At 34.3% G+C, this 12,810-nt stretch overlaps 1 long non-coding RNA gene across 1 annotated transcript; it reads left to right on the plus strand.

Annotated features, from left to right (window-relative positions):
- Positions 1-7,600: 7,600 nt before the first annotated feature.
- Positions 7,601-9,998, plus strand: LOC128557494 (uncharacterized). Its single transcript, XR_008371188.1, has 5 exons — positions 7,601-7,692; positions 7,922-7,973; positions 8,429-8,505; positions 8,780-8,901; positions 9,881-9,998. It is a non-coding gene; the product is annotated as an uncharacterized LOC128557494 (long non-coding RNA).
- The last annotated feature ends 2,812 nt before the right edge of the window (positions 9,999-12,810 follow it).

The raw sequence follows: 12,810 nt of genomic DNA on the forward strand, positions 1-12,810 counted from the left end.
GCGGGTTCACTCCGTGCTATGGACGATCTTTTTTTTCTTTTTTTTTAAATGTAATATTTTCATATTCTTTTATCAAATAAAAGATCATTTAAAAAAAAAAAAAAGTTTGTCCAAAAAAGCGCGGAGCGAATCCGCGGTCCTGACAAAAACAGTGTTTACTGACCAGTCCTTTACCCTTCGGCCGTTGCGGCAGTTGACTTTACAGCGAGTATTTTTTATTAAACACTTGAGATTTCATCTGTGTCCCAGCTCTATTATTTGATTTTGACCAGCGCAAATCAAGCGGGGGATCTTTTTCGTATTCCTTTGAAAGTAGGGTATTGAAAATGCCGAGTAATTGTCTTTAGTTTTTCTGACATTGATATGAATATGGGAGTTTTTAAACATGTTGAAATGGGAGAAGAATTGTAGTTTGATAAATATGTCTCAGTTTTTTTAAAAGACGAAAATTATTGGCTGAAGGTTGGCAGGGGCAGATGGGGAGGGGGAGGGGTGCTGACCCCAAGTGTCGTGGTTGAAAGGAATTAACATTTGATCAACTCTTGGACGTATTTGTTGATGCTTTACTTCCTAACTGAATATGACACAAATTTGTCATATCTAGTAAAATATCAGTTGGCAGAGAAAATGCAGGAGCATTTAAAATGTCTAAAATTTGTAAGGGGTAAGCTTTTATTTTGATGAATACCTCAACAATCTGGCATTGCTCCCACCCCAACTTGCTCATATGCCCATTTTAAACTTCCAGGGACTGCTATAGTGCATTCTACCGAAATGCAGTTGTTTTGTCTTTTGGGCAGTAGGGAAAACCACAGGCTAATTGGATCTAATTTAGCTTCTGAAAATTGTTTATTGCAGTGACTAGCCATCCGGTTTATATGCTTACTAGATATTCGTAGAGAGTTAAAACAGTCCATCTAGAATAAAGCCAAAATTAGAAAATTAAAAAGATGGCGTTGAGGTAGAAATAAAAAATTGATGCAGACTTCCCTTCTCCCAAATCAGATATGACACAATCCAGGTCAAAATTACCAAAGAAACCATTATGTTAATCCTTTAATTCTCGTCATCAGGGGTGTAATGTTTTAAGTTAGTAAGTTGTAACCTATTTCATTACTTTTTCAAGCATTTTATAACCGTTTTTAGTTATAAAATTTATATACACTGGGACCCCGTTAAAACGCTGTCGTCGGGGTCCAAGGTTCGAGACCCCGGATCTAGCGGGGTTAAATTTATAACGCGGGTTGATCGTATCAGCGGTATACGCATACCCCACCCACCGGTAACGTATTTTGGACGCTGTTTTAATGTTAATAAGAAATAAAAATCGAAATAAACGGGACATTTATTTCCCTTTAAAATGCTACTGAATATAAAAAGAATTAAAACGCTGTGTCATCTTCCATTTTGTCGTGATTATAGAAGAAAATTGGATTATGTGTATCCGGAAGTAAACATATCTAATGCTGTGTGAGGAGTGCGCGGTCGTGAGAATTACATATGCACTGCAATTCACTAGGGGTTTATGTAACTAAAAGAGAAAAAACGCGGACAGTCTTAAAAAATTAATTTTGAATAGATTTACATAAAGGGAAATCGATAAATAAGATAGAAATTTTTTAAATCAACGTCGTTGATATACGATTTAAAAAGGGAGCACATTCTCAGTAAGGCTTTCAGTGCGTCTAATCTTCGTTATTTCCAAAGAATTGAGTGTGATGATTACGAAAAACGGCTGCAGTTTATTACAAAATTCGATTTTTATTCACTCAAGTGATCATATCATCTGCTTGATTGGTGCAAAATTAAACGGGTTTTTAGTTGACTGAAACCCAAAGTTACACGCTTGTTATGCAAACAATCTAATTTTGACACGGGACTGATTGCCAAATTGTCACATGTCTAAAATTATTGAAAATTTAACAAAGGCGATACGCAAACAAATAAGCTAGCAGACGATTTTGATTTTTGTGACAGTTGTCATGGAAAGGGGTTTAAAGTCACGTACTTGTAGTTTTAACTTGGTTATGGTCCAAAATTTAAATAACATCCGCGGATTTTTTTTTTTTTTGATTTAATTTTTTTTTTTTTTACCCTCTAAAATTTGGGCGCCAAGGCCATACAGGTTATACTGGGGACCGCGGTATATCGAGTAGCGTTAAAACGGGTTTCGAGTGTAGTTAACTCAGGTAGGTTATTCAGAAAAGTCTTTTTGCTGTTCTCACAAAGTGACCGTTAAAGTGAAATTAGTAGCAAAACTGGGTTAACAAATTCTTTTTGTCTGAGCATGACCTGATAAGCATAATGGGATAAAATAAGATTTCATAGCTTTTAAAACGTTATCAGCCTTGCGTAAAAAATTTACTGCATAGCTGGAAAGATAAAAGGTCGAAGGATTCAAGAAATAATTGCATTAGTCTCATTCATAATGAGGAATTGGCACTGGGGGGCTTTGTAATATTTTATGATAAACTGAAACAAGTTATGAAAGTTTAAGCAATAACTCAGATGGGTTATAAACTGCGATAACTTGAAACAGTTACACCCCTGACGTCATCCCGGGAAAAACCACAAATTTGATAGAGCTTTCCTTTCGACAGACAAAGGCTATAAAAACATTTATTGAACTGGCTGAAATACTGTGTTTTCTTGGGATTAAAGAATGATAAATACTTGTTTCCTTAACTTGCAATGTATTTTGAATAACAAAAAAAAATAAAGCAAAATTTTGAAATCATCTCCTGCTTTTTAAAGATAAATTATAACAATCTTGTCTTTTATGTTTTTAAGGGGAATGGTACTTTTTCAAAATTTAAGATTTGCTAATAGTCGTTATATCAAAATAAACTTGAAGATATTTCAAATTTGTATCATCATCTTTTAGAGCGATAAACATGCGTATGACGTTACCATGACGTCGCAAAAAATGACCCTTTTCGCGCTTTTTTCGTCCGTTAATGGTAGCAACTAAAATGGTATAAAACCGATACTACAACGTATTGTTGGCGTCAATGCATTAGATTATAATCAAACACAGAATAAAGCAATTTTCTTAGTGATCATTAACATGAAAAGGTTTTTCTGTCCGAATTTTTGAAGGGGGTGCGAAAACAGACTTTTGGGGTTTTTTAAAAAAATTCAGGGAAAAAAAACGCTTCTGATCCCTTTTTTCAAAGAATGGCCCGTGGAATTTTTGCAAATTTTTGTATGTAAAAATTTATTATGTTGTTATGGCTGTGCCAAAATAGAAAAGTTCACTGTAGCGTTTTTCTAGTACAACCGTTTAAATAAGATATTGTGACGCAATAAACAACGTCGCTTAAGACATGACGTAAGCACGTGAATATTTCATTATTAAGCCTTATTTTTACACCATGGCTGGCAAAGATGGGGCTCTCCATACATATGTGGAACGATGCTTTCTAGCGCCTGTATTAATTCAGCTTCTCCTTTTTGTTTGTTTTTATTGACGCGTATGTGAATTGTTTATGAATGATGATTTCACTTTTTCGGTTAATGATGGACAGGCTCGACTAATCTTTTCAAGTTTATTTCCTACGATCCGTTTTGTATGTGCTGGATCTGAAAATTTTACAATGTCAGAATTAACTTTCTCCTATGTTTATTTCGTTGCTGTAGAGTCATCGTCCTCTATAATATGTTTGTACATCCCCGTCCAGAATTGCATGCCTCTTTATGCAATTGAGCACGAATATCGGGCTCCATAGCTTTTACAGAAATTTCTCCAATTTTTGGCATCTGTTGAATTGACCATATTTAAAATTTTTTTCGTGTAAACTTTGATAAGTTTTCACACAGTTATTGTTACTTTCAAACATTACATAATTGCAACAATATTTGTTACTTATTTATAAACCTTTAACCCAAATAATAAAACAGTTATGATGTTAAGCCATCAGATATGATGTGATATTTAACGGGGGAGGCCAAAATTGACCTCTTCCAGTGAATACCATAGCATATCCAATGGCTCAAGGGTCAATAATAATTAATTTTCAAAACGAAATTAACATAAATAATTGACAGAAAACATCAATAAAATATGCTCTTTTCACTCTAACTTTTAGAAAATTATTTATTTTATATAGCAGTCTTAGATAATTATCACTCACACGGGTGTGTTAAATTTGCATATATATTATTTTTGTATGTGTATTTATTTATGTAATAAGTTGTTTTGAAACAAACATGATATTTTGATGGCAAATTTATATTTATAGATAGATTTATTGATAATATTTCTTTAGTACTAATATTTACGAGATTATCCCATTTTTGTTTTCATGCAAAATATTGCCAAGGGAGACAAACAGATACGATTAAGTTACGGCTGTTATATACATTCTTATTACCCGAAACACAACCTAAAGTATAGATTTGTACCAGCATCGTGTTGACTTGTCAGGAAATTTTCAGTAGCGCGGACGGTGACCTCGGAAAAAAGGGCGCAAAAACATGCGAGATTGTCGGGTTATATGGAAATTCCAAATAATTCATATTGTTTTTTGTTTTGATTTATAGAATCCTGTTTTACGGCCCTTTCAGTAATTTCAGTTATGTCAGGCAGGTAGACAACTTACTGCCGCCATTGGCTATTTTTTTATTAAAAATATAAGCATTCTTAATTTATTAAGACTTATTATACAGCCATTCTATTCAAACTTATTCTTTCTTAAAACGTGTAAAATAAAAAGCTCAGTACATAATCCAGGATCGGGAAAGGATTTAGCATCTTTTTTGAGTGACCGTTCTCTAGTGTATACTGCTAGTTTCTATTTGGACCAACATTGCAAACTTTAATATATTTTATTGAATTTTAGGGAAAGACAATATTGTGAAACAAGCCGCGAAACAAACGGCATCTGGACGAACATCACCATTCTATATGTTATGTCGTCATGTAAACGGGAAGGGAACCTGTACGTGATGGCATGTTTTAAAATTCATAATTTAGTCGTTTCTATTCAGGCTTTTTCCCCCTCCTGTGCAACAAATAACAAATAACCCGAAATATTTAAATGAAATGACCCCGCCTTGTGAAAACCAACATACGGTGGCTTGCAGTCTGGTCAGGATCCATGCTGTTCGCTAACGGTTTCTTAAATTGCAATAGGCTTTAAAAGCGAACTACATAGATCCCGACAAGACGCGCAACTGGTCTGGACAAAGCTATTTGCAAAGCCACTATGTTGGGTTTTCCCTTGGGGCGGCTCAAATAACATATGTTAAAACGGGTAGAACGTAACCATTTATGTAAATGTTTTGACGTGTAATCTTTTCAAACAGTACACGGCGGAAACTTAAAATTCATACGTAACATTCGAATTTTAAAATTCCGTTGTACTGCTTGCAAAAAAAAATAGCGTATATATATAAACTGTGAACTTTTAGGACTGCCTACGTGGTCTGGTTCACTGAGGATATCTCACGATGGAGACTGTAAGTTCGAGCCCCGCTACCGAACATGGCTCTTTATGTAGAACACTTGGTAGGTTGTGTCATAGGTTAGGGGTTTAGTACTGGTCGTTCCCAGAACAATGTTTAAGGAAACTACCCCCATACTGTTGAAACGAAAACGTAAAAACTTGATTCAGAAAATTAACTCAACTTTTTTAACAGTCTTATTACTGTAGTACTTACTTAAATTCTATAAATCTGCCTTTAATTGTATCATTATACAATTTAAACGAAAAAAAAAAAAAAAATTTACATTTGGATAAAACTGTGCGGAAATGTTTGTATTTTAATTTTCCCATGCTTACCTAATGCAGCTGTAACGTTTATTAAAAAGGGGTTCTGTAAAATGCCATAGCATTTTAGATTTTACATTTTAAAATGTATTTCATATATATGACCATATTAGTTCGGAAAATAGGTTTTTTCCAGTAAAGTCTTTGTTTTGAGGTTTAACGCTTTTTTTTCAACAATTTTTCAGTCATATAACGGGGGCTTTAACCTAACCAGTTTTCCTGATTCTGTACCAGTACAAAAACCCGTTTCCGCAAGTAACTGCCAAAATTCCCCACATGAATCAGGGGGTGGGAGGACTAATGATATCAACACAGTGTCGTTCATCAAATAGTCACGGGAACATACGCCCCGTCCGAGGATCCCAACTAGCGACCCCAAGATCCGTAGACCAACGCTCTTCCCCATTAGCTAAACGGCGGGCTTCAGTAAAGTCTTTTTCCCATATTTTGCAAACATTGTCAAATTTCATTACCAAAATATGGCATAATCGACGATTCTTTTTTTTTGCTTTTCTCCGAGTTTGAAAAAGGTTCATGAAGTGGGTATTGAAATGAACATCAAGAACTTCTAGTAACTTAAAAGATACGCAAATTTTTAATGAAAATATTTTGAAATACTGCTGTTATAAAATGTGTAATATTTTTACGATTAGATTGAATATTTAATTCATGTCTCATAACTGCTTGTTTATAGGTTTCCAGGGAGATTATTACAAACCATTTTAAAAAAAACACATGTAACGTTACATAACGATTACATGTCTTTTAACGACCTGCAGAGTCAAGTTCAAACGGTTTTAAATACAAAAACGCTTCGGTGAACTTTTTCTATTTTGGCATAGATAAATTAACAACATAATGAAATTTTTACATACAAAATTTGGCAAAAATTCCACGGGGCCCAAAGTTTTTTCAAAATGGATCAGAAGCGATTTTCTTCCTGAATTTTCTTAAACAACCAAATGTCTGTTTTCGAACCTCCTTCGAAAAATTTAGATAAAAAAATACCTGTTCATGTTAAAATCACTAAGAAATTGCTTATTCTGTCGTTTGATATATAATCTAATGCATTGACGCCCAAAAATACGCTTTTTAGTATCGAGTTTTATACTATTTTAGTGCTACCATTACGGACGTAAAAAGCGCGAAAACGGGTCATGTTTGCGAGTCATGGGAACGTCATACGCATGTTTATTGCTCTAAAAGATGATGATATCAATTGGAAATATCTTCAAGATTTTTTTTGGTATATAAGAAATCAGCAAATCTTAAATTTTGACAAAGTACCATTCCCCTTAAAAACCATTCAGTTTTTATATGAACACCAGACCTCGAGACAGCCCTTACTGCCTATTTTGAAACTTCAAAATGTTCCCCTTTCTACCCTTGGAGTTCTTTCTTAGAATGATGTTTAATTTGAATGGTACTGACCTGTTATTAAAAAAGAAATTAAGGTTACATGGGGCAGCTGAAAAAATAAATTTTCAGTCCCCTGATGGAAATCAGCAGGCTGGTGAAGTGGAAGTGTTTAAAAAAAGAATAAAATGGGTCTGGGCCTAGCTTAAAATAGGCAATTTCTTACTAAGATTAGTTAGAATTGCTTCATTAATGTCCAAAAAGACCGATTCTAGCAAACTCAAATGAAATTATAAAAAAAAAAGTTATTTTAATAGCAAACAACTTGTCAGTTTAGTTGTAAAAGTCCCCTTTTTGAGATGACTACTTTAAGATTAAGGGCCGTCACTGATATTTTTGTATTATTTGATATTTTAGCATACGTTACTGCAATGGTGTTGGTGATAAACGGTGTTTGCTAGTCTTGGTAGTCAGACTTCAGACAAGCTGTGTTTGATGTTTGTCTACATGTGGTCAGAGGGAACCTAAACAAGAACAGGCTGTACATGCCTTTGCAGACCTCAAGGTTGGTGGATATAATAAATTTACTTGATTCTCTAGGTAATTTACATATTTCTACTTTCAGTAGAACAGAAGCTGTGTTATAAAATATTATAATGCCTAAAAATATATTTTTCAAAAACTGTCATGGAAAGTTTTAATTTGTTATGTAAGTAAAATTTTTAAAATTATAAACTATTTAGAATTGCTTTCTAGAGTCACTTTGTAATATTGGTGTTTTGTTATAATTTCAGGATCATTTCCCTGATTTTGTTTCCTTGGTGGTGGATGTTCTTGGACTATTAGGTAAACTTATAAATATTATGTCTTCAGCACAAAGTAATCATTTTTGGTAAATCTGATTTTTAAGCTAACACAAATTCTTCAAATGACTGTTCCTTTGCAACTAAGGTGCCAGATATCAAGTTTGAATAAATGTCACTAATGCAATGTAGATTTTCTTAAATGATAAGAAGAAATATAATTTAATATACTAGTTTTGGAAATCGTGCCAGCCATATAAGAAATGGGACACAGGACTTTCAGTCAAGAAGTAGAAGTTATATGCCAGGATTTTGTCATTCATCATATACCTCTGATTCATCTGGAAAGTTATCAGTTACTTGGGAAGTATAAGCTAGTACTAGCACTTGGACTTAGGCACACATAGGACATCAGCCAACCTTAAAATTGCTGAAATTATCACAGTTACTAAAATATATTATTAGCAAACTTTTATTCTTTTTATATACCTTTTACAGATGTAGAGCTGAACTGTGTTGATGAGGTTAAAGGTGCCAGGGACAGATTTTATAGTTTAGTTCAAACTTTTTCTCTGGTAAGAACAAAACCTGTTTCCTTTAGTAGTTAATATCTTCAAAAAGTTGTTTTTAGAGACTATTCTGCAAGAGCATATATTTATACAGCTATCAATATTGGGATGTAATCACTGACTATATTCATCTGTGCTTATTAAATGTTTTTGAACCAGTTTGGTGGTAACAAAGTAGGTTATTTTACTCCATGTTTTCAGTTAAAAAAAGTACAGGAGATGTGTCTTTCTTCAGTTCCGTTTATTGTTTACGTATTTTTGATGATTTCTTTTCCTGCAGAGTTTTGATTGTGAATCTCTACTGAAGTCAAGATTGGATCATGATACGCTTGAGAATGCTGGACTTGTACCAAACAAAACTGTTTTCACACAGAAACATGTGAAAATAAAGACAAGACTTTAGTATGTATATTATAGCATTGTTGTTATAAAGTACAGCTGAATCTCTGTATCTCAGATTCCAAGGGAATGAAGGGATCAAGCATTTTATTTCAAGATAACTGCAATTCAACTTAAAAATGATATTTTTTCATGTGTTTTTTGGGACAGGACTTGAAAATATCTTTGAGATAGCCGCAATTTTTAGGTTAAGTGAGTTCGAGATATCGAGTTTTAACTGTATTATATTTTCTATTAACACAGGGATTGTTCAACTCTAAAAGTACTCTTGAAAATATGATATTATGAAAATCTGGGCATTTTGTGTGGTGTTTTGAATTCTGATTATATGAAGATTATTTAGCTATTCTCACTAGGACAGCCAGTCATTAGTTTATAAATTGATTTTCCACAAGAGTTGTAACAGGCCTGAGACTGTTCAGAACAGGTGTGAATTTCGAATATCAGCATGTTCAATGTGTTATTTATGAAGCTACAGCAGTTTGTTAATAGCACTTTAATTGTAGCTCTCTATCTGAAGGCATGTTAGTCGTGGCAATTTTTATGCTCCTATGTTAACACCAGGGAGATGCACAGTGTTTAAAATGTGCATCCGTCAGTCTGTCTGCACACTTTTATATAAAGTCAACATCTCCTACAGTTTCAGTCTAGGATCCTGCCCATTTAGCTCAGTAGGGAGAGCACAGATCTATAAATCTCAGGTCCTGAGTTCAATCCACGGGCGGGGCTCTTCTAGCGATTTGGACCAATGGTAAAAGCCATTGTGTCTGAAATCATTTGTCCTCCACCTCTGATTCATGTGGGAAGTTGGCAGTTACTTACAGAGAACAGGTTTGTACTGGCACAAAATCCATAACACTAGTAAGGTTAACTGCTCGTAGTTACATATAATGAATACTGTTGAAAAACAGCGTTAAACTGAAAACAGACAAACAAAAACAGTTTCAGTCTAATTGAAATGAAAACTTGTATTGTTTTACAGTTACAAACAGCAGAAGTTTAACCTGCTACGAGAAGATAGTGAAGGATACTCAAAGCTTGTGACAGAACTAAATCAGGAAATTACAGGAAAAGCTAACACCGGAAGTTGTCTTACAGAATAAAATCCTTAATTGGTAATGTGTTCACATTAACTACAAAAGGAGTAAGTAGGGTATACCCAGTTAAAGCATAATCATTCAATTTTTGGTGCTAAAAATATTCTGTATATACCTTTATGAGAACTCAATTGAATAAGAAAATTTTGCTGTGTTTCTGTGTCATATACAGTTGCATTAGAGAGGATTTAGTGTTTTAAGGTTGGATACCCTTTTGAAAAGATTAAAAGTCAGCATTGTAGATAGTTTTTTACACATGTAAGATATTGGCTTTTGTTTAAAATTGAAATGTTGTAGCAGTATATAAGAATAAAGTATTGTTAAATAATATTTATTCTCAAGGCTTTAAGCCTTAGTTAATTAATTGTAATTTCATTTGCTATTTTAGGTTGTTTCAACTTGGATCCAAATCGTGTGATAGACATTTTACTGGAATCATTTGAAAATCGTCCTGAGTTGGAGGATTTCTATGTGCCATTAATACAGGCATATGTGAAGGACAATATTACTCTGTGTCATTGTCTTGGTTTAAGTTTCAATTCTTTAAGGTAATGTACTATAAGGTTATTTTCCTCATGTGACTGTCAGATGCTGTATGATAATGTTAAAGGTGCCATAATGTCTAAAAGCCTGCACCGTTGAACTAAGTAAGTAGAAGGTTGTGAGTTGACGCCTGGACAAGCTGACAGAAGACTATGCATGTATGTGGCTTGTCTCCAAGCACTGATCCATTGGAGATGTGTTCATGACTTGCAAAGAAGAAAATAGTACTGATACAAAATTTAAAAAAGAAGGGATCATGTTAGGCAGCTGATCTTTGTCAAACATAATATTGAATAATTTGAATCTGATGAGCAAGCTATCAAAGCTTGCCAGCGGCATTTTAATTGTAGTGAAGTGAAATGCTCCACTGATCAACATGACCAGCTCATCTGCAGGGTTTTAGATGAAATGCTTAATTGAGTCACCATTCTCTCACAGCTATTATTATTCAGTCCTTTGAAAAAAAATTAAAAAATACTTAATACTTGAGACATCCTTTCATACCTTTCACAAAAATTGATATTTATTTACAGGATGATGAAACACCAATGTCTTTGTTCAAGCTTGCAGCCTTGTTGATGAAAAATGAACTGGTTCAATTGGATACATTATACCCACATGTAAGTTGAACTGATATTTACCATGAAATGATAGTAGTCTTACGTATTGAAAAAAATCTTGATAGTTATTCCTCAAAAGTATGCAACGTCAGATAAATTAGAGAAAGGTAAATGAAAGGCGATGACCAGGAATCACAAGTATACTGCATAAATTATAATTTGGATGTGTTTTAAGCAAGCCCGCATACGTTTGGCATATGTTCATTTTAAACATGCCCATACAGTGCTAGCCCTGCCATTATAAATTAATAGCCACTTTTTTTTTCGGGAAAAAATTAATAGACAAACTTTGCGAGCGCTTTCGCATTTCAGAAAAACATAAAACGGGTATTTATAACTAATCTTTTTTTGTTCATGGACCACTTAACACACTTTATTTTCAATTATCATTATTCATGTTTATCATAGGCTTTGAATAATCAAACATTTATGCATCTTCAGTTCAGTCATAAAACAGTATTTATCAAACAAACAGGAATAATGTTGCTTTTTTTAGCTCACATGTCTCACAAGTGACAGTGTGAGCTTTTGTGATTGCGCAGCGTCCGTCGTCTGTCGTCCGTCCGTGCGTCCGTCCGTCCGTGCGTAAACTTTTGCTTGTGACCTCTCTAGAGGTCACATTTTTCATGGGGTCTTTATGAAAGTTGGTCAGAATGTTCATCTTGATGATATTAGGTCAAAATTCGAAACTGGGTCACGTGCGGGCCAAAAACTAGGGCAGTTTGTTTTAAAAATAGAAAAACCTTGTGACCTCTCTAGAGGCCATATTTTTCACAAGATCTTCATGAAAATTGGTCAGAATGTTCATCTTGATGATATCTAGGTCAAGTTCGAAACTGGGTTTACCCGCCGTCAAAAACTAGGTCAGTAGGTCAAATAATAGAAAAACCTTGTGACTGCTCTAGAGGCCATATTTTTCATGGGATCTGTATGAAAGTTGGTCTGAATGTTCATCTTGATGATATCTAGGTCAAGTTCGAAACTGGGTCACTGCGGTCAAAAACTAGGTCATTAGGTCTAAAAATAGAAAAACCTTGTGACCTCTCTAGAGGTCATACTTATGAATGGATCTTCATGAAAATTGGTCAGAATGTTCATCTTGATGATATCTAGGTCAAGTTTGAAAACTGGTCACAGTGCCATCAATAACTAGGTCAGTAGGTCAATAATAAAAAAACCTTGTGACCTCTCTAGAGGCCATATTTTTCATGGGTACTGTATGAAGGTTGGTCTGAATGTTCATCTTGATGATATCTAGGCCAGGTTCGAAACTGGGTCAACTGTGGTTAAAAACTAGGTCAGTAGGTCTAAAAATAGAAAAACCTTGTGACCTCTCTAGAGGCCATATTTTTCACAAGATCTCTCATGAAAATTGGTCTGAATGTTCATCTTGATGATATCTAGGTCAAGTTCGAAACTGGGTCATGTGCCTTCAAAAATTAGGTCAGTAGGTCAAAAAAAGAAAAACCTTGTGACCTCTCTATAGGCCATATTTTTCACAAGATCTTCATGAAATTGGTCTGAATGTTCACCTTGATGATATCTAGGTCAAGTTCAAAACTGGGTCATGTGCCTTCAAAAATTAGGTCAGTAGGTCAAATAATAGAAAAACCTTGTGACCTCTCTAGAGGCCATATTTTTCATGGGATCTG

Source organism: Mercenaria mercenaria, chromosome 5 (genome assembly GCF_021730395.1).
Source record: "Mercenaria mercenaria strain notata chromosome 5, MADL_Memer_1, whole genome shotgun sequence".
Classification (NCBI taxonomy): domain Eukaryota; kingdom Metazoa; phylum Mollusca; class Bivalvia; order Venerida; family Veneridae; genus Mercenaria; species Mercenaria mercenaria.